This window comes from Hoplias malabaricus, chromosome 4 (genome assembly GCF_029633855.1).
Source record: "Hoplias malabaricus isolate fHopMal1 chromosome 4, fHopMal1.hap1, whole genome shotgun sequence".
Classification (NCBI taxonomy): domain Eukaryota; kingdom Metazoa; phylum Chordata; class Actinopteri; order Characiformes; family Erythrinidae; genus Hoplias; species Hoplias malabaricus.
This window is the reverse complement of record NC_089803.1, coordinates 52,533,925-52,552,921: the sequence shown is the minus strand read 5'-3', so window position 1 is coordinate 52,552,921 and position 18,997 is coordinate 52,533,925. Positions and strand designations below refer to the sequence as shown.

The window sequence follows — 18,997 nt, the reverse complement described above, 5'->3', positions numbered from 1 at the left end:
TAATCATTTTGAGGTAATTCTGTGCTTCCCTCTTCTCTGTGTTGACCAGCTGTGAACAACTGATAACTATTAATCTGTCTCTCTGTGTGTCTCTCTCAGGAATTGTGTTACTGTTAGACAGTATTACAGTTCATAATTTTTACTGTCTTTTTACCATTTACATTTTTTAAAAAATAAATTCACTGTGAATCTTCAATAAGTTAAATTGTAACATCCTAAACCCCCCCCCCCCCCCCCCATCATTTAAGATTCATTTGAGAACATTGAGGAGCATGACATTTCGTTATTTGAGTTTTTTGTCAGGTATTATAAGACAGCCTGCAAGATTTTAAGTAAATCCACTAAAGTGTTTTGGAGTTCATTCATTCATTATCTGTAACCGCTTATCCAGTTCAGGGTCACGGTGGATCCAGAGCCTACCTGGAATCATTGGGCGCAAGGCGGGAATACACCCTGGAGGGGGCGCCAGTCCTTCACAGGGCAACACAGACAAACACACATTCGCTCACATTTACGGACACTTTGAGTCGCCAATCCACCTACCAATGTGTGTTTTTGGACTGTGGGAGGAAACCGGAGCACCTGGAGGAATCCCACGCAGACACAGGGAGAACACACCAATTCCTCACAGACAGTCACCTGGAGGGAATCGAACCCACAACCTCCAGGTCCCTGGAGCTGTGTGACTGCGACACTACCTGCTGCGTCAACGTGCCTGTCACGCCTTCGTCCTGTCAAGTCTGTTGTCCCCGGTCATGTGCTCCTTTTAGCACATGGCTATGAAAGAAACGTGCTGGAGTCACCCCCTTGATGGTCGATTACCCCCTCAGGTCTGGGGAAATTTTTTTGGGGGGGTTAAGGGTAGGGGCTGTTAGACTCCAACCTCAGGACGACGGAGGTGGGGCTAACAGGGGCGCACCGCTGAGGGATCTAAAGGGTGCGCCTGTGACACCCCCTAAACCCTCTACAGCTCCAGCGCGAGCCCGACGAGCAGCACGAGCCCCTGCCTCGGTGGAAGCCTCTGCTCCGGTCACTGTGAGCGCGGCGCCCGCTTCTCCTGTCTCCGTGGACGACGTCGCAGATTCCTCTGCCTTCGTGGACGTCGTCGCAGGTTCCCCTGTCTCCGTGGACGACGTCGCAGATTCCTCTGCCTCCGTGGACGTCGTCGCTGTTTCTCCTGCCTCCGTGGACGACGTCGCAGATTCCTCTGCCTGTCTCCGTGGACGTCGTTGCAGGGCCTCCTGTCCCCGTGACTGTGGCCTCGGCTGTTTCTGCCCCTGTGACTGTGGCCTCGGCCGTTTCTGCCCCTGTGACTGTGGCTCCGGCCGCTCCTGGTCGTGTCCGTGGGACGGCCCCAAGGACCTCGGGGTCGATCCCTAGAACTGTGCCCAGGCTGGCTTCTCAGACTGCCCCACAAACATTTGCCTATCCTGGGCACCCCCCTGTTATTTTGGTTCCCTTGTCTGTCCCTGTCCTGGTTCCTGTCTCTGTCCTTGTCTGCCTTTGTCTCTGTCCCTGTCCTGGTCACTGTGTTTGTGTCGGTCCCTGTAAATGTTCTTGTACCTGTTCCCCTGCCAAGTCCAGTCCAGTCCCCTGTCAGCCCTGTCCAGTCTCCGTTTCAACCCTCTGTCCTGTCTCATGTTCAGTCCCCGTGTTCGTCCAGTGTTCAATCACCTGTCTTGCCCCCAGTCCAGTCCCTGTTTCAACCCTCTGTCCCATCTCCTGTTCAGGTCCCATTTCAACCCTCTGTCTCGTCTCAGGTCCAGTCCTCTGTTAATCATGTCCAGTCTTCTTTCCCCAAACATGTTCAGTCCCTGTATTCGTCCAGTGTTCAATCACCTGTCTTGTCTCCTGTCCAGTCCCTGTTTCAACCCTCTGTTTCGTCTCATGTCCAGTCCACTGTCCCCAAACATGTGTGGTCTGACCCAGAGCCATCCTCTAACACCCCAGAAATGGTAGAGAGTTATGTAGGAGAGGTGACAAGTGAAGCTCTGTCTTCTAGTGTACCGTGCAATCTCCTCGGGATCCAGGCAAGCGCTGAGGACCAAACGGTACAGGGGGGTGACTCTCAAACACCTTCCAATGCTGTCTTGGTTGTTCAGTTAGACAGTAAGGAAGGTCTAACGCCAGACGACCCTTCAGTCTTTGAAGGCGATACACCCGTCCAACAATTCATGGGGCATTTAACTGAGAAAGGAGTTGCACGCAAATTCTATTTGTCCACCATTGTGAAGAGAAGGCTAGTACATGAGGCCCTGCTGGACACTGCATCAGATGTCACCCTCATGTCTTCCACCTTGTTCCACCAGGTTTGAGCCATTGCACGGCATGAAAATCGCGAACTACAGCTCCAAAATTGTTCTCTTAAAATTCAGCTGTATTCACATGCAGGCCTCATGATCCAATCTATGGCACTAATACACTTAGCCATTGGACCAATGACTTAAGTGCATCCAGTTCATGTGTCTCCTCTTGAAACAATTCCCTTCCTCATCGGCAAAGATCTCCTTAATCGCTTCAAACCACTGATTGACTTCAAAAGGTCCAGAATCTGGGCACAAGTGTGTGAACCTTTGCCCATCTGCACCCCACACCACCGGGAAGCTCAGTGTTGCCGCCTTGAAATCCGACCTGAATCAATAGGAGATCCACCAAGTCAGATCCCTCACTTTGAGGAAGAGAAAACTGAGCCCATGGTGGCCAAACCAGAGACCGCAGTCTCTTCCTGGCCCCCTAATGTCATGTTAGAACAGCGGAGCACATTTCTGTGCACTTTCACTAAGCCTTCCACAACAGACACTCCCATCTGAATCGTGGGAGTGGTCTCACAATGCAGGACCATCATGTTGACAATGTTGTTCTGGCTCTGTGGACTGACAAGTCCACCATAAGCCAAACCTTCTTTGAGACCCTGTGCCTCACTCAACCAAATATTCCTTTGGTGAGCAGTCCTTGTCGCTTTCCTCTCAACCCGACATCAAAAGTAATGTCACCCACTGATGGAATTTGTGCTCTAACCATCCAGTGGAACAAAAGGGTACTCACCTATTATTTCTTGGTCGTCCCTAACTTGCCACATGACACCTACATTGGAAGTGACTTCTTGGTGTGCCTTGATGTCCATGTAGACACCCTCAATAGTGTGCTGTTGTCCTTGACTGATGTTTCAACAGAAACCTGCTCCTCAGATCCCAGCAACCTAGGCTCAGGACAAACTATTCCCAAGGTATGTCAGGTTACTAACCAAGGTTCCCTTGTGGTACCTGTGAACACCGCAAATGTACCCATCCGCTTGGTCATGCGACCTGGCCAACACTTAAGCCATGCTCATGCGCTTTTCCACCCATCACCTCAGTTCTTTGAACTAGGTCTCACCCTAGCCACACCTTTGGTGGAAACATGAGCAAGGTCCACCTATCTGTTCGTACAAAATGAAACCACTCAACCCTTGACAATTCCTCATTCATCTCCTCTGGGTTGGTTGATCAGTACGAAATTCCATGACTTCGAGTTGCAAATCCCTATTATAGGACCAATGCCTGAATCCCTGCTTCTTGATCATCCCGAATCAAAGATGTTCTATACTCAACCGACACGAGCTGTTGCTCTCTTCTCGGCTCTGGTAATGGGTAAAGACGCCATTTGCAGAATAGATCTTGCTGATGATGATCAAATGACGGTCATGGTTCTTTCTTTAGGTTCATCCCTGGAATCCTCCCGGGAACCATCTCTTCTCCCCGAAACGGGAGAAGACACTTTAAATCCACGCAATTCAAAAGAACTGTCTGACTCTTAATTTAGGATTCAAGTCAAACAAGTTCTAAAGGAGGCCGATGCCCTCCAAAGCGAAGAAAAACACAAGAAACTCTGTGAAGTGCTTCTTAAATACCAAAAATCTTTTGCCAAAGATTCAACGGACTGTGGTCTCACTGACATTCATTCAGTGCGCATTCCCACTCGTCCAGGAGCACCACCCACGTTTGTCTGCCAATAAAAAATTCTGTTGGCATCCTATGAACCGGTACAAGAAATCATTGATGACTTGCTAGAAAAGGGCATAATTCAACCCTGCAACAGCACGTACTCTGCACCATTATGGCCCATCATAAAACCCAATGGTAAATGGCGCCTGACCATCGACTATTGGAAACTAAATCAACAGGTCCCATTGTCTCGGTGGCCGATGACACAATTAGAGCAAGAACTTCCCTCGGTCCGAAACGCTAAATACTTTTCCACCATCGACGTAGCCTCTGGATTCTGGACCATCCCGGTGCAAGCAGAAGACAAACACAAGCTAGCTTTCACCTTCGTGAACCGACAGTACACATTCACTCGGTGCCCCTTTGGGTATGCCAACTCTCCAGCGGAGTTCAACATTTTCTTGAACAAAGCATGCCCTGATGCCCGCAAGCGAGGCACCCTCACATATGTGGATGACATACTCATGCGTAACCACTCCCTACAGGCACACATTGACGAGATTGATAATGTTCTTGACCAGCTCACAACAGCAGGTGCGAAAATATCACTCTCCAAATGTCAGTGGTGCAGAACAAAGGTGAATTACATCAGTCTGCTTGTAAGCACTGATGGTGTTGAACCACAAGTGAGTCGAGTGCACCACTCATCAGTATATGGAGGACCTTCAGAAACACCTCAAAGCCACTTTCGCCTTCGCCCAGCAGAAAGTGGAAAAAAGTGCAGAAGGTCGCAAAGCGTACTATGATCACAAGGCATCCCATGATGAACTCCAAATAGGGGATACGGTATGTTACTACATCTTTGTCCAACCTGTTGGAAGGTCGCGGAAAACAGGGGGGAATCTGGCCCGCAAATTCCTACCCCGATGGTCTGGTCTCTATAAGATCACAGACAAACTGTCCCCCGTTGTGTACCGGATCAAGATAAACAATGTTCGGGGGAGTACTGAGCTCAAGTGGGTCCACCGCAACCAAATCAGACCACACACAACCCCCATGGGACTTGTAGGGGATACTAACACTTGTGTTAGGTCATAAACAATAGAACCAAAGGCAAGAAGGGTGTTGGTAAACAAACAACTACAGCCTTCTACTCACACCTTAGTTCTTCTATCCCTTTTCCCCTTTTCCTCTCACTCTTCAGCAGGCAACAAGCTTCTAACCAGACTGAGGACACTCAGGGTGCAAGATCCTAGTCCCTCATCATCAATTATTGAAGAGTGTTTATCCTAGATGTAAAAATTGTATCAAAAGGGGGGTATAGTGGAAAAGTTTATAATTTGTAAAAACGACTCGCTGTAAATACCCTAAATCTAACCATGAGCATTTCTCCTGGTAGGATGGACCCGCTGCTCATTCTCCTGATCGTCGGCTCCCTAGGAACCACCGTGCTCCCTGAAGTGATTGAACCGGGTCCTGAAACCGGAATAATACTGGAAGACCAGCCAGGACTGCTAATCACTAATTGTTGCATTCATACCCAGAGAGTATTCGTACGGTTGAATCCCGCCGAAGCATGTAGTAAAAACCTACCGATAACCACCTTGCAAACTGGCTGGAATGGAGTTAGATGGACTGAGGAAGCTATCAGCCATGCCGAAGCTGATGTAACTCATATGCTCCACCAGCTACAAAAGTTTACCATAACGCAATCAGTGGTTTTAACCAACGGTCTAAAGGTTTCATAGGGGGATTGCTAATGTCAACGCCGTCAATGTAGCCACTGTCAAACGTCAAGTAGGAGAATTGCAGGCTGAAATTCCAAACATTAAAACCCAATTAAACAAGCAGCAGCAACACCTGCAAACAATTGGGCAAACCCTACGTGGCACCGTCGTAGTATTCAATGCTCACAGTGTTGCTATGAACAACACGCTCCAGACGGTTAACTCTATGCTTTCAGTAGTGCAACTTGACCTTGCCCACATCTAGCTTGTGAATATGCTATTGTCTGATATGCTACAAGAAATCAGCTCCTCTGTGGATAGCCTAGCCATGGGGAGAATTCCTCCCTATCTGGTGCCTCTATCATTAGTACAGGAGATTTTGTCTACAGCAATTCGAGAAGTAGGAACTGATCTCCAGGCCCACCTAGCCTATACCTTAGGTAGCGCCATCCCAATTTATGTCAATCCTCAAGACAGATAATTAGCATTCATCATTAACCTTCCCATAATGGTGCCTGAAAACATCTACCGTTTGAAAGATGTTGTCAACGTTGGCTTCTGGCAAGATTCTGCCTATGTTCGTGTAAAGACAACATCTCTTGTATCATACCAAGACGATAACCCTGATCTATACCTGGTGCCCAACTTGCTTATGTGCACACTCACTAAAGACATCCACTACTTGTGCCCTAGCAAACCTTTTATTTGTGACAGCGCAAATGGGATTTGTGGCCTTAAGCCTATGATGAGTAATACTCAATGTCCGGTGGTCGTCACACCCCAACGTTTAGTAACCAGTACCCAAGCTGAGATTGTTGGAAACCGTTGGTTGGTTAACACCCACTTTAGAGAGGCCCTACTAAACTATGATCAACATGACACCTCAGAAAGCGTACCCCTTCCTAGCCAGACTTTCTGGGTAGACGTCCCCGTAAACGCAATCCTACATGTAGGAGACCTGGCCCTGTATCACTTGAACCCTGACCAATATGAGAGCGACATAGAAATCTCAGAGTTTTCTCCAAGCACACCATCGAGCTAGACTAAAACACTAACTCGCCTAGAATATGAGGGAACCCAAGTCATTGACCTAACCTCTATTGATAACACTCTTAGAGAACTACCGTCTCAACCCTTCTGGTCAGTACAGCCTGTCACCTATGCATGGTCCACTCCAGACACCTTACTAGTTACACTGGTAGGATTAGGATACCTTTTGACCTTTGATATAGCTTGGTTCTATTTTAAATGCACTCGAGCCCTCCAGAGCAGGTTAGAAACTTGGTCTAATAAAATTGTTAAGTTCGTTAGACATAAGAGAGCTCAAAGAGGTGAACCCCCAAGTTTTAGATATGAAGCCAAAGGCCATGTCGAAGAATCAGCTCTCGAGGTTGCGTTTGAACAAGACCTACCCCTAAATAATTAGAATCCCTTCAGCATGCAAACATCAACCCTCCATATGCACCCATACACTGATAGGAAGACATCAGCTCTGGAAATGTGTTTGAATATGCTTGCTGATCTCACCTTCCTCCACAGAAAAAGTTCTTTTCAGCTCCATGCTCCCTGCCAGACCATAAAACTGAAAAAGGGGGGAATGTAGTGGAGTATGGACCAGATCAAAAAATGAAAAGTTTAAGAGTCTCTACTCTGATAAGGATTTTTGGAACAGAACCCCACATTCCACAGAATGTGTGTATGTTGAAAGACTCTGCACACCCCACACACACACAAACTCACGCACACACATATGTCTTCAACCAAAGACTAAGCAGAACACACTCCAGTGAACCCCAGGATGAATGAGTCACCACCTTCAACCCAGATGACTACTCCCCATCTTCTTCAGGAATGTAAAGAAAAGGAGAACCCAGTTTATGACTCTTTTAGGCCAAGGAGATCAAACAAAGTTTTGGAGACCAGGATTAAAGAACCCCAGTTTTATAGCTATTGGTGCCTAGATAGCACCTAGATAGCGCAACGATTATCTTCTGCAAAATCAACAGATGGTCCCCAGAACTGGCCTTGTAGTGAACTGTCACAACCCTGGTTCAAACCAGACAAACAGCATGGACCAACAGTGCCCCCAAGTGGACATTTGCGAAATCACGTTTCGCCCTGCCGCCCTCTAAATACATAACAGACGCGTTGGGGCGCCGCTGTTTATAAACATGTTTTATGCAATATGTATTAATGTTACCCTCTGTTATTCTCAGGTGAATGTCTACTAACTAATGAAGTGATGTGAATTACTGTTTCAATCATGAAGGAAATTTTCTGTCTCTGTTTAGGAAAACAAATTAGTTTCTAACATCTAGAATAGTTGGTAATGTACTCAAGATATATACATACATATAAATTTGATAAAATAATCCAGTACATTCATTAGGCTATACCCAAGTATGTATAAGTATTTTATTTTATCCAGAATTCTATTTTATCCAGTATATCCCTTGCCTTCTCCCTACGCCAACAAGACGACTCTTCAAAAGAACTCTCTAAGAAAAGGACCTCACGCAACTCCCAAGGGATGCCTTGTGTCAGTTAGCAGTGCGATACCGAAACTACAGAGTTACATCGAGTAATTGTCAGTAATCTTTTCTTTTTTTATTTGTGTTCGTGTTTGTAGCCCAATCCAAGTTTTAATTTTACGACTGATCAAAGCAGGTGAAACTTATTCGTGGCCAGAATGAAATACACCGCTAGGACAGGGGAAAATCGTAAAATAAGTATAAGCTAGATAATTCGAGATTAGTTCTGGAGATCGAAGGAAAAACAGCAGACTTTCATCTTGAAGCCCCTTCTATTGGGAAGGATAAAATCCAGCCAAGCCAGCAGCTCTCTGTGAAGGGAATCCCCGGCTGACTTCACACTGTCCGGAGGACATCGGAAAGTGGCTGACTCATCCGGGAGGGAATCTCCGCCCTGATCAGCCTAACTTCAGCCGTGACAAGTCAAGCCCCAGAGAAACAACAGAGCGAAGATCTGAGGGACATCAGCGGCTGTGATCATGAAACCCGAAATCGGGAGAAAATTAAGCTAAATTCCTAATTTTCAGAGGTGAAATTGAATTAAATCTCTTGATAAAATCATATCTTGATCAGATTAGATCATAACAAGCCTCACTCCCAAGCCATATCGCCTAGCCTATCTCTAAATTCGAACCCGTTTCACCTGCATTGATTGAGATTTTGATGATTGTGCTATGTTAATCAAATATTATCTTTCCTCTTAATAAAGTATTTCCATTATTTGAAATAATAGTGTGTGGAGTTTGTTAATTAAGAGTCTGAAAATCCTGAAGAACTCACGTGGTGGTGACAGTATTTCCTCTCTAATTAATTGTTAATGTTTTTGTCATTTAAGTCAATAATAATAATAATAATAATAATTATTAGTTAAATCCCTATTAAGCATAACTAGTTCGAATACGGTCACTCTGCTAAAGTCTCTCTCCTACTCAGGAGTTGCACAGGGTGAGAGGCGCCGGGCGGGTGTGGGAATACTCACAAGTCCCCGGCTGGCGCCTGTATAGCTGGAGTTTAGCCCAGTAAACGAGAGGGTCGCCTCAATGCGGCTCCGGCTTGCAGAGAGGAAAACTTTGACAGTTGTGTGTGCGTATGCACCAAACAGCAGCTCAGAGTATTCCGCCTTCTTGGAGGCAGTGAGGGGAGTTCTAGAGGGGATTCCATGCACTGACTGTATTGTTTTGCTGTGGGACTTCAAGGCTCACGTTGGCAATGACTGGGAAACGTGGAGAGGAGTGATTGGGAGGAACGGACTGCCTGATCTAAACCCAAGTGGTGTGATGTTGTTGGACTTCTGTGCTAGCCATGGTTTGTCCATAACGAATACCATGTTTGAACATATGATTGCTCATAAGTGTACTTGGTACCAGAGCACTCTGGGCCAAAGGTCAATGATCGACTTTGTGGTTGTGTCTTCTGACCTGAGGCCGTATGTTTTGGACACTAGGGTAAAGAGAGGGGCAGAACTGTCAACCGATCACCATCTGGTGGTGAGTTGGATCCAATGGCGGGGAAAGCTGCCGGACAGACCTGGTAAACCCAAACGTATAGTGAGGGTGTGCTGGGACAAGCTGGCAGATGACTCTGTCCGGATGGATTTCAACTCTCACCTCCGAGAGAACTTCTCACATGTTCCGGAAGAGGTAGGGGGAATGGAGTCTGAATGGACACTGTTCCGGACCTCCATCGTGGAAGCGGCTGCATGTAGCTGTGGTCAAAAGCTTGTCGGTGCCTGTTATGGCGGCAACCCAAGAACCCGTTGGTGGACACCGGGGTTGAGGGAAGCTGTCAAGTGGAAGAAGGAGGCTTTTCGAGATTGGCTAGCTTGGGGAACTTCCAATTCTGCGGATAGGTGCTGGCAGGTGAAAAAGGCTGCAGCTGTGGCAGTTGCTGAAGCAAAATCCAGAGCATGGGAGGAGTTTGGAAAGGCCATGGAGAATGACTTCTGCGCGGCCTCAAAGAGGTTCTGGAAAACACTCCGACAGCTCAGGAGGGGGAGGGGGGACACTGTCCAAGCTGTGCTCAGCAAGGATGGTGAAACTCTGAACTCGACTGAGCGTATTGTTGGGCGTTGGAAGGAGCACTTTGAGGAACTCCTTAACCCGAGAGACATGCCTCCTGTGCAGGAGGTAGGGCCATAAGTGTCTGGGGGGTCAGATTCCATTTCCTTGACTGAAGTCAATGAGGTGGTGAAAAAGCTTTGCAGTGGCAAAGCTCCAGGAGTGGATGAGATTCGCCCAGAGTTACTGAAGGCACTCGATACTGTGGGGCTGTCTTGGATGACATGCCTATACAATATTGCATGGACCTCAGGAACGGTGCCTTTGGATTGGCAAACCGGGGTGGTGGTTCCTATTTTCAAAAAAGGGGACCGGAGAAAGTGTGCCAATTATCGTGGCATTACACTTCTCAGCCTCCCAGGGACTGGGAGTCTATGCCAAGGTGCTGGAAAGGAGAATCCGTCTGTTAGTCGAACCTAGGATTTTGGAGGAACAATGCAGATTTCGTCCTGGCCGTGGAACTATGGACCAACTCTTTACTTTTGCACAGATGATTGAGGGAGCGTGGGAATTTGCTACTCCACTCTACACATGCTTTGTGGAATTGGAGAAGGCATATGACTGTGTTCCCCGCAAGATTCTGTGGGAGGTGCTCCGGGAGTATGGGGTGCCAGGATCGCTCCTGAGTTCTCTCAGAGTTTGAGTTGTGTTTGCATCCTTGGTAGTAAGTCAAGCTTGTTCAGTGTGGGCATTGGACTCCGTCAGGGCTGTGCCTTATCTCCACTCCTGTTCCTGATATTCATGGACAGGGTGGTGCGGCGTAGCCGGGGGCAGGAGGGCTTCCGTCGAGGAGCTCAGGAGGTGGCATCTCTGCTTTTTGCGGACAATGTTGTTCTTTTGGCTTCTTCGCACGGAGGCCTCCAGCGTTCACTTGAGCAGTTTGCAGCTGAGTGTGAAGCGGTCAGTATGCGGATCAGCACCTCCAAGTCTGAGGCCATGGTTATCTCCCGGAAACAGATGGCATGCTCCCTTCAGGTAAGGGGTGAGAACCTGCCCCAAGTGAAGGAGTTCAAGTATCTCGGGTTCTTGTTCACGAGTGATGGGAAGAGGGATGGTGAGATTGACCATAGGATAGGTGCAGCGTCTGCAGTAATGTGGTCACTGTACCGCACCGTTGTGGTGAAGAGAGAGCTGAGCTATAAAGCAAAGCTCTCAATTTACCAGTCAGTCTACGTCCCCACTCTCACCTATGGTCATGAGCTCTGGGTAATGACCGAAAGAACAAGATAGCGGATACAAGTGGCCGAAATGTGCTTTCTCCGACAGGTCGCTGGGTGTACTCTCCGTGATCGGGTGAGGAGCTCAGTGACTAGGGAGGAGCTCGGAGTAGAGTCGCTGCTCCTTCGCATTGAGAGAAGTCACTTGAGGTGGTTTGGGCATTTGATCAGGATGCCTCCTGGATGCCTCCCACTGGAGGTATACCAGGCACGTCCAACTGGAAGGAGGCCCCGGGGTAGACCCAGGACACGCTGGAGGGATTATATCTCCCGGTTGTCCTGGGAACGCCTTGGGATCCCCCAGGAGGAATTGGTGGATGTTGCAAGGGACAGAGACGTCTGGGCTTCTTTGCTCGCCACCGTGACCCTGAAATGGAGAAGCGGAAAAGAAAATGTATGTATGTATTTATGTATGATACATTCTCTTAGTTTAAACTTTTGATCTGTGATTTGTGTTCTATTCTGAATAAAATATTAGATGTTGGCACCTCCACATCATTGCATTCAGTTTTTATTCACAATTTGTTTAGTGTCCCAACTTTTTTGGAATCCGGTTTGTAAGTTATTTAAGTGACTGACACCTGACAGTATTGTACTGTGGTAAACGTGTATGAGCTGCTCAGTGAGCACATTGTATTAGAGATGCATTTTTATCATTGCCATTTAAAATTAAGCAGCCACTTATTACTGTTAATGAACCTTCGCAACCTGTGGTGATGATTCATATGTTAATATAATGCTTTTTTTAATTATGAATTCAATATGTAATGTATAGAACTTCATACTTTTTTTCTTCTGTTAAAATCACTCATTCTGGTGTGGATGGTGTTGGTGATGTGGGAGCAGAAGCAGCAGCACAGACGTTAGAGCAGAACAGCATGTCTCTGTGAGTTTAACACATGAAGAGTTGGGACAGTACAACTGTCTTTATTCGTGTGCTGATTATGTCTGTGTAGAACAGAAAAACACAGCTTTTCCTCTGAACTGCACACAGTCCACACCGACTTCACCAGAGAGTGAGAACGAGAGAAAAAAAAGGGAAATACGCTTGTCCACCTATTGTATTTTTTAAAAGCTGTTCAAGTAATTAATTTTTGATTATAATAAGTTAAAGCAGTAAAAAAAAATTAGTATATTATATTTACTTATAAAACAAATATTCATTTTCAGGATCAGTGTAATGAGGAGTAATGTAAAGACTCTGACTTTACACTGCTGTATATAAAATATATGAATACACACATTTATCTAGAGCTGTATCTTTATTAAAACCCTCATCTCCCATTCTGACCTATTTTTGTGGCCACATTCATTCGGAAACAAATGTGTTGGACATTGAGAGGATTCAGTACCTTGGAGAGCATCTGTTTTTTCTGAGTCTGTACAGATTACATCAGTAGAGGAGCCCCCCACAGCAGTAAGAGACCTCCATCCACTTTGAACCACACTAAACACTCACACAAACACACACAAATTAGAGTAACGAAATGTGAAAACTCAGAGTAAATGAGTCTGATTTGGGTAAATGTAGAAACACTTGTCCTGCCCTTGTGGCCCCAGTCTTAGACCTAGACTCCACTCCATCTGTGATTCTTCATCAAGATTGTTTTGTAAGAGAACACACAGAAAAGTGAACTATAGGCTTGTTGAGCCAAAGCTAACACATCCACACCTAATGTGACATTATTAACCACAAGATAAACCAGAGATTGTCCATTTATCACTGATTAAAGGATTAAAATCAGATCACACTGATCACACCCGCTTAATGCACAGATTTGATCATATTTCTTTTCCCTTCATGTGTTTTATATTCTATTAATATTTTCAAAGCACATTGCAGTCTTTCTGTTCACTCTGTCCATGCTTTCGACATCTATCTCCACTTATTGACCAAAGTAATGGAGAATTGGGACACGCTTCACATCTCGCCGGGTTCAGACTCAGAACAGGGCTCAACATTATAGAGTTTTACTGGGCGCTCCGGCAGAAATCCCTGAGAGAACCTGAGTAACAGATTTCTGGGATCAGAAAGATGTTCAGATAGAGACCTGACCATCCAAACGTGTCCTGCCCTTGTGGCCCCACTTTTAGAAGCCTTCAGTGTTTTGAAGCCGGATACACATGCAGGTTAGATTTCCCTGTGTTCTTGTAATTGATACCTCCTGTCTGTATAGATATTTCAATCTAAGTTTTCTTTTCTTTTTTTTTTACATATTTGTTTATTTGCTTTAACTTAATTTAACTAAATTACAAATAATATCCCAATAAATGTAAAAAATTTGCATTACTTTCATTATGTTACTTTTAAATTTATCTCTCACACTCAGGGCAGTGTAAAAGTAAAGAGTGTGTTTACATTGTTCCCCACCTCAGCATCAGTTAATCTTCTGAATACATTCACACTCGTTGTTACTTTCCAAACAGTATCATTCTCCCAGGCTGAGACCCCATTCAGCTTTAGTAATTATTTATATTGTTATTGATTTGCTGTATTAATCAACACACGTGATAAGTCTTTTCTAGGTATGGATGTCTCTCACACTGGTTTTTCTTTGATGTCTCTGATGCAGGAACTGTATAAGGCAATTTCTGAAGATGCCAGACTTTTTCCTGCACTGAAAGAGCAGCTCCCTGAGCTGGAGAAAGTTCTCAAACTCAAGTGAGATCTCATTCTTCTAGGCTTTATTCATATAGATTCCTATGAGCATTTCATATAGATTTCTAATAGAGCATAGTACCTCACAGCTACTTCACTACCTCAGTGCTCTCAGTTATTGAGTCTGAATCCCTTTTGTCTTTATTTTCAGCTCTGAAGATGGGAAACCACCTCAGGTGAGAAATAGTTCATCTAAAATAATGGAGCAGTTTCACTGCATTTGCTGCTGTTCCTGCAGCCATTTGTTTTTTCTCCAACTCTCTCTTGCTCCCTCTGCTTTTAGCACAAAGTGCTGCTCCATCAGTTCAGCATGGGAGATGAGAAACTGCAGAAGCTCCAGCCAATCAAGAGCACAGATGAGAGTGAGGATTCCTTTACATTAATCACACGGTCAATAGTTTTGAATAGATCCACCATGTGGTTAAAAGTTTGAGGACACCTGTCCATCCATCGTTCTCCTGAATTTAGTTTGTTTAGGTTTGGAGACTAAACATTGGAGCATTGATGTAAGGCTTTGATTGCATTCAGCATAGAAATAAATAGAATGTAGCTCAGGAGTTATGAGTTAGAACATAAGGCCTTTCTTTTCTTGAACCGTGCATTAAAATGTATCTCTGTTTTGTTTCTGAAGTTCTGTTGAAGGTTTACTCCAGTGACCACAGCTACATCACCATTCGAGTGTCTGTGTGTGCCTCTGTCAGAGAGGTCCTGTCTGCTGTGGCTGATAAACTCAACTCACGACACGAACTCATGCTGGTCCACCTCAACTCAGCGGGAGGTAGTTGAAGGATAAAGAAAGGGCAAAAGCACACTCCCTATAATGGCTCTTAACTGAGCATCAGATACTGTGTGATGTACTTTACAGCATTTAATCACACAACACAAGTTTGATATTATCTGGTGCTCACCAGCTGTTTTCATTAATAAAATGCTGAGTTTAGTAAATTGCAGTTGCTTGTTCTGGGTGAACTGTAGGATATATTCAACCTGTGAATGGGTTATTCTTAATAATATCTTATTTAAATGGGGTAAGCACACTGATTAATATTATATTTTCTTATAAGTTATTTTCTGCTCTGGATGGGATTACTCTGACCCTCAAGCGCTTTATTCTCAGCAGTGTATCACTGTCTTTGCCGTATAAAAATCAGCACTGTGCTGTAGTGGCTGGAGCTCTGTTTCCTCTGGCAGAGTGTCATAGTACCTCAGTATATCATTATTAATTGTGACCTATTAGAGCCCTGTAGAGTTTCTCTGTCTTCCCTTTTTTCCATGTTATTGATAGATTGTAGACTAGAATTCAAGGATCCAGTCACTTTGTCCATTATGTGTCATGTATTACTTGTGATAATCAGAAAGCTTTCACACCAAACATCTGCACTGTTTTTTTTTTCAGATAAAATTGTGCTGCAGCCGACAGAGGTGTCCTTCTTCTCATCTCTCAGTGTTAATGGCCGACTCTTTGCCTGTACACAGGACTCCTTGGTGAATAATGATCAGAAACACAAAAACACACACCAGTACAGACTTTGGTCATCAGTTGAGGTCTTGAAGGGCCACAGTTCGGTTATTTCTCCACTCAAAGTCTCTTACTGAAGCTGGTGATCTGCAGCAAGATTAAATCTGATCTCTTTGAACAGGGAGAGATCACAACTGTTGCCAGCACCAGGAATGTCTAATGTCTAGTGACAATGATTATGATTTCAGTCAAACAAATATGAAGTAGATTTAAGAGCAAAGCAGTTCACTGACACAGCATAAAAACCTAAATTAATCAACGACTGAAAACTTATAAACCACAGATGATCTAATCATAGCTCACTGAAGCATTTCCATATTTGATACCGATTCCTTTAAAACTTTCAGTTCATGTAGTATCCCCTCACTATCTGTTCATCTACAGCTGAAAATACCAATGGGCTGTGACTCGCGTTTCTAGAAAACTGCACCTTCATGCTGTTGTCTCCTGTTCTTATTAAGGCCCTTGTTCTGATTTTATTAACACACATAACACACAGATCATGTGTTCACTTTATAATCAGTTGCTAGGGCCTTCAGCAAAAGACGACTTCCGCTTTTTAGACAGAGATCAGCCCTGGGTTGTTTTTGTTTCATGAAGTCAAACCTCACACATATTCGAACAAAAACACACATATTCATGCAAACACAAGCCTTGTGAACCCTTTGACAATAGAGTGTACCCTCAGTGATATGCTCTTGTACTGTATAATCATAGTAGTGCTGGCATATGTTAGCATGGGTGTTTACACGTCCTCAGTGACTGTAGTTGACTGTGTTTGTAGGTTCTGATTAATTGTTGTTGTCCGTGTATTTTAGACTCCTCTGCCAGAGCAGGAGGGGCCATCGGCTGGATCCATGTCCAGCTTTGAGAAGATGAGCTCCAAAGACCTGGCCTACCAGATGACCCTGTATGATTGGGAACTCTTCAACTGTGTGCATGAGGTACTCACACAAACATATGTGTAGAGGCTCTTATCCATTGTAGGACATTTGTACTGTGGGAGACTGCAGGTCTTTCATTAGAACTTCTAATGTTCCCTGTGCTCTTCTTCAGCACGAGTTGATCTACCACACGTTTGGTCGGCAGCACTTTAAGGAGACGACGGCTAATCTGGATCTTTTCCTCCACCGCTTTAACGAGATCCAGCTGTGGGTGGTGACAGAGGTTTGCCTCTGCTCAGACCTTAGGAAACGTGTCCAGCTGCTGAAGAAATTCATCAAGATCGCTGCGCAGTAAGATTCAGTCTGGTCCTAATTTAGCATCATTAAGAATCTAATAATGAACACTCACTGAGGCTCACAGTATATTATTAACATATTACAGTCTACAATACAATATTAATACTGTACTACAATAAAATATTGATCATTTCAGTCGGCTCCAAGTTGTTTATAATGTAATAATATTTCCCATAAAATCATGTGTCTATATGTGGAGAAGATATGTGGCTTTTATTTATTCATTCATTCATTTATTTATTTATTGATGTATTTATTTATTTATTTACAGTTGTAAAGAGTTTGGGAATCTGAACGCTTGCTTTGCCATCATTTTGGGATTGGGAAATTCAGCGGTGCGTCGACTCAGTCAGACGTGGGAGGTGAGGTTTTACCCGACACATTCAGTGTGTGTTAATTAAAGTCAGTTAGTGTTTAATGCAGAAGCCAAAGAGTAGCTATTTCTGCCTTTCAATGTACTCCACTTCTTTCTTTAAGTGAGTTCTGACAATTCTTGATAAAGTCGTATGGAAATGTAAAGCTGTATTTTTATCAAAAGCTGCCATTTTGAGCAAAGTGTGTCATATAGAGGAACAAATGCCATACTTCTTTCACCTTTTCTGATTGTGTTTTTACACACTTTCTAAAACAGTCAGATTGTATCCAACATTAAGGCAGTATTTTATGTCACTCACAAGTCACAAGGGACAGATTTTAATGAGTTAAAGGACAATGGCAAAGTTTCTAAATTCACAGTGACAATAAAGTCACAGGCTGCTGAATAAAGTAAATAATAACATTTTATTCCTCGTGTCGTGCAGAAACTGCCCAGCAAGTTTCAGAAGATGTACAGGGAGTTTGAAAATGTATTGGTGAGCTAGTGTTTAATTTCTCTTTAAAAACGTGTTTTGTCGCTCTGGTTATTATTATTATTTAATGCCTTTTGACACTGATGCCTTCTGCTTTCTCTCTCTCTCTCAGGACCCTTCAAGAAATCACAGAGCGTACCGCCTCACTAATAAAAGGTGTGTGCAGAGGAGCTGTGGTTCATTTAAACCCAGGAAGTGTAGAGTTAGTTATGCCTTGTTCGGCTCAGTTTACATTACAAAATTATTTGTTTAGTTATATATTTATTACATAGTTAATTAGATTTTATTGTATTTCTCTTTTCCCAAGTTCAGTCTGCACTTCTGACTCTTTCTGTTTGTTTCAGTTTGAGTATCATTGTAGGATTATTGCACAGGGTGTTTCTGCCCTAAACAAAACAACCCCATCACAAACAAATACAGCTATATCTCCTCTTCTGCTTAAGAACACAAATGCTATGAAATGTTAGAGGATGGTATTGTAAAAGTGTTAGAAACAAGGCATATGAAGCCCACATGTACTTTACACATGTTTGATTTACGTATCTAATGCCTGATGTTACTTTTCCTAACAGATATGACTTTTATTCATGAAGGCAACAAGACCTACATCAACAGTTTGGTCAACTTTGAGAAAATGGTGAGTCTTCAGTTAATTTATGGATCAGTTCCTGAGAAGAGGTTTTGATTATCACGAACAGCTTTTGTTGATTTGTGTTTTTCTTTCAGCAAATGATTGCAAACACAGTCAGAACAATGACACGCTACAGAAGTCAGTCATTCAGTAAGTACATTTCTGCTGTAACTCTATATTCAGCATTTTGTGCAGTGAATTAAATGTGGCACATTACAGGTTAAAATGGCGCCCCCTGTGTTTCCTGCTTTCAGATTCTTCTCTGTGTAACTTAGGTTTGTAGTGTAGTGAGTTTACACTGTGAGGGGATTCTGAATGTTCCCAAAATTAGTTTTATTGGATGTCAGCAAAGTTATTCCAACAATAGATTAATTCATATTTTAATAATGTCATTATTCATTGTTTGATTTCTTTTACTGTCTCATGATCTTTTGCCCTTAACAGTTATTAAACTGTATGATCTCTCTCTCTCTCTCTCTCTCTCTCTCTCTCTCTCTCTCTCTCTCTCAGATAAAGTCCACAATGCACCTCAGACTACTAAGAACCACTTTGATGTTCAGAGTTATGTTCGTAAACTTAGTGTGATTGATAATCAGCGTGTCCTGACACAGCTTTCTCTTAAGCTGCAGCCCTGGAGATCCTGA

General features: G+C 44.1%; 1 pseudogene; it reads left to right on the top strand.

The window, feature by feature from the left end:
* The first annotated feature begins 13,983 nt into the window (after positions 1-13,983).
* On the top strand, positions 13,984-18,997 carry LOC136695047 (rap guanine nucleotide exchange factor 4-like; annotated as a pseudogene).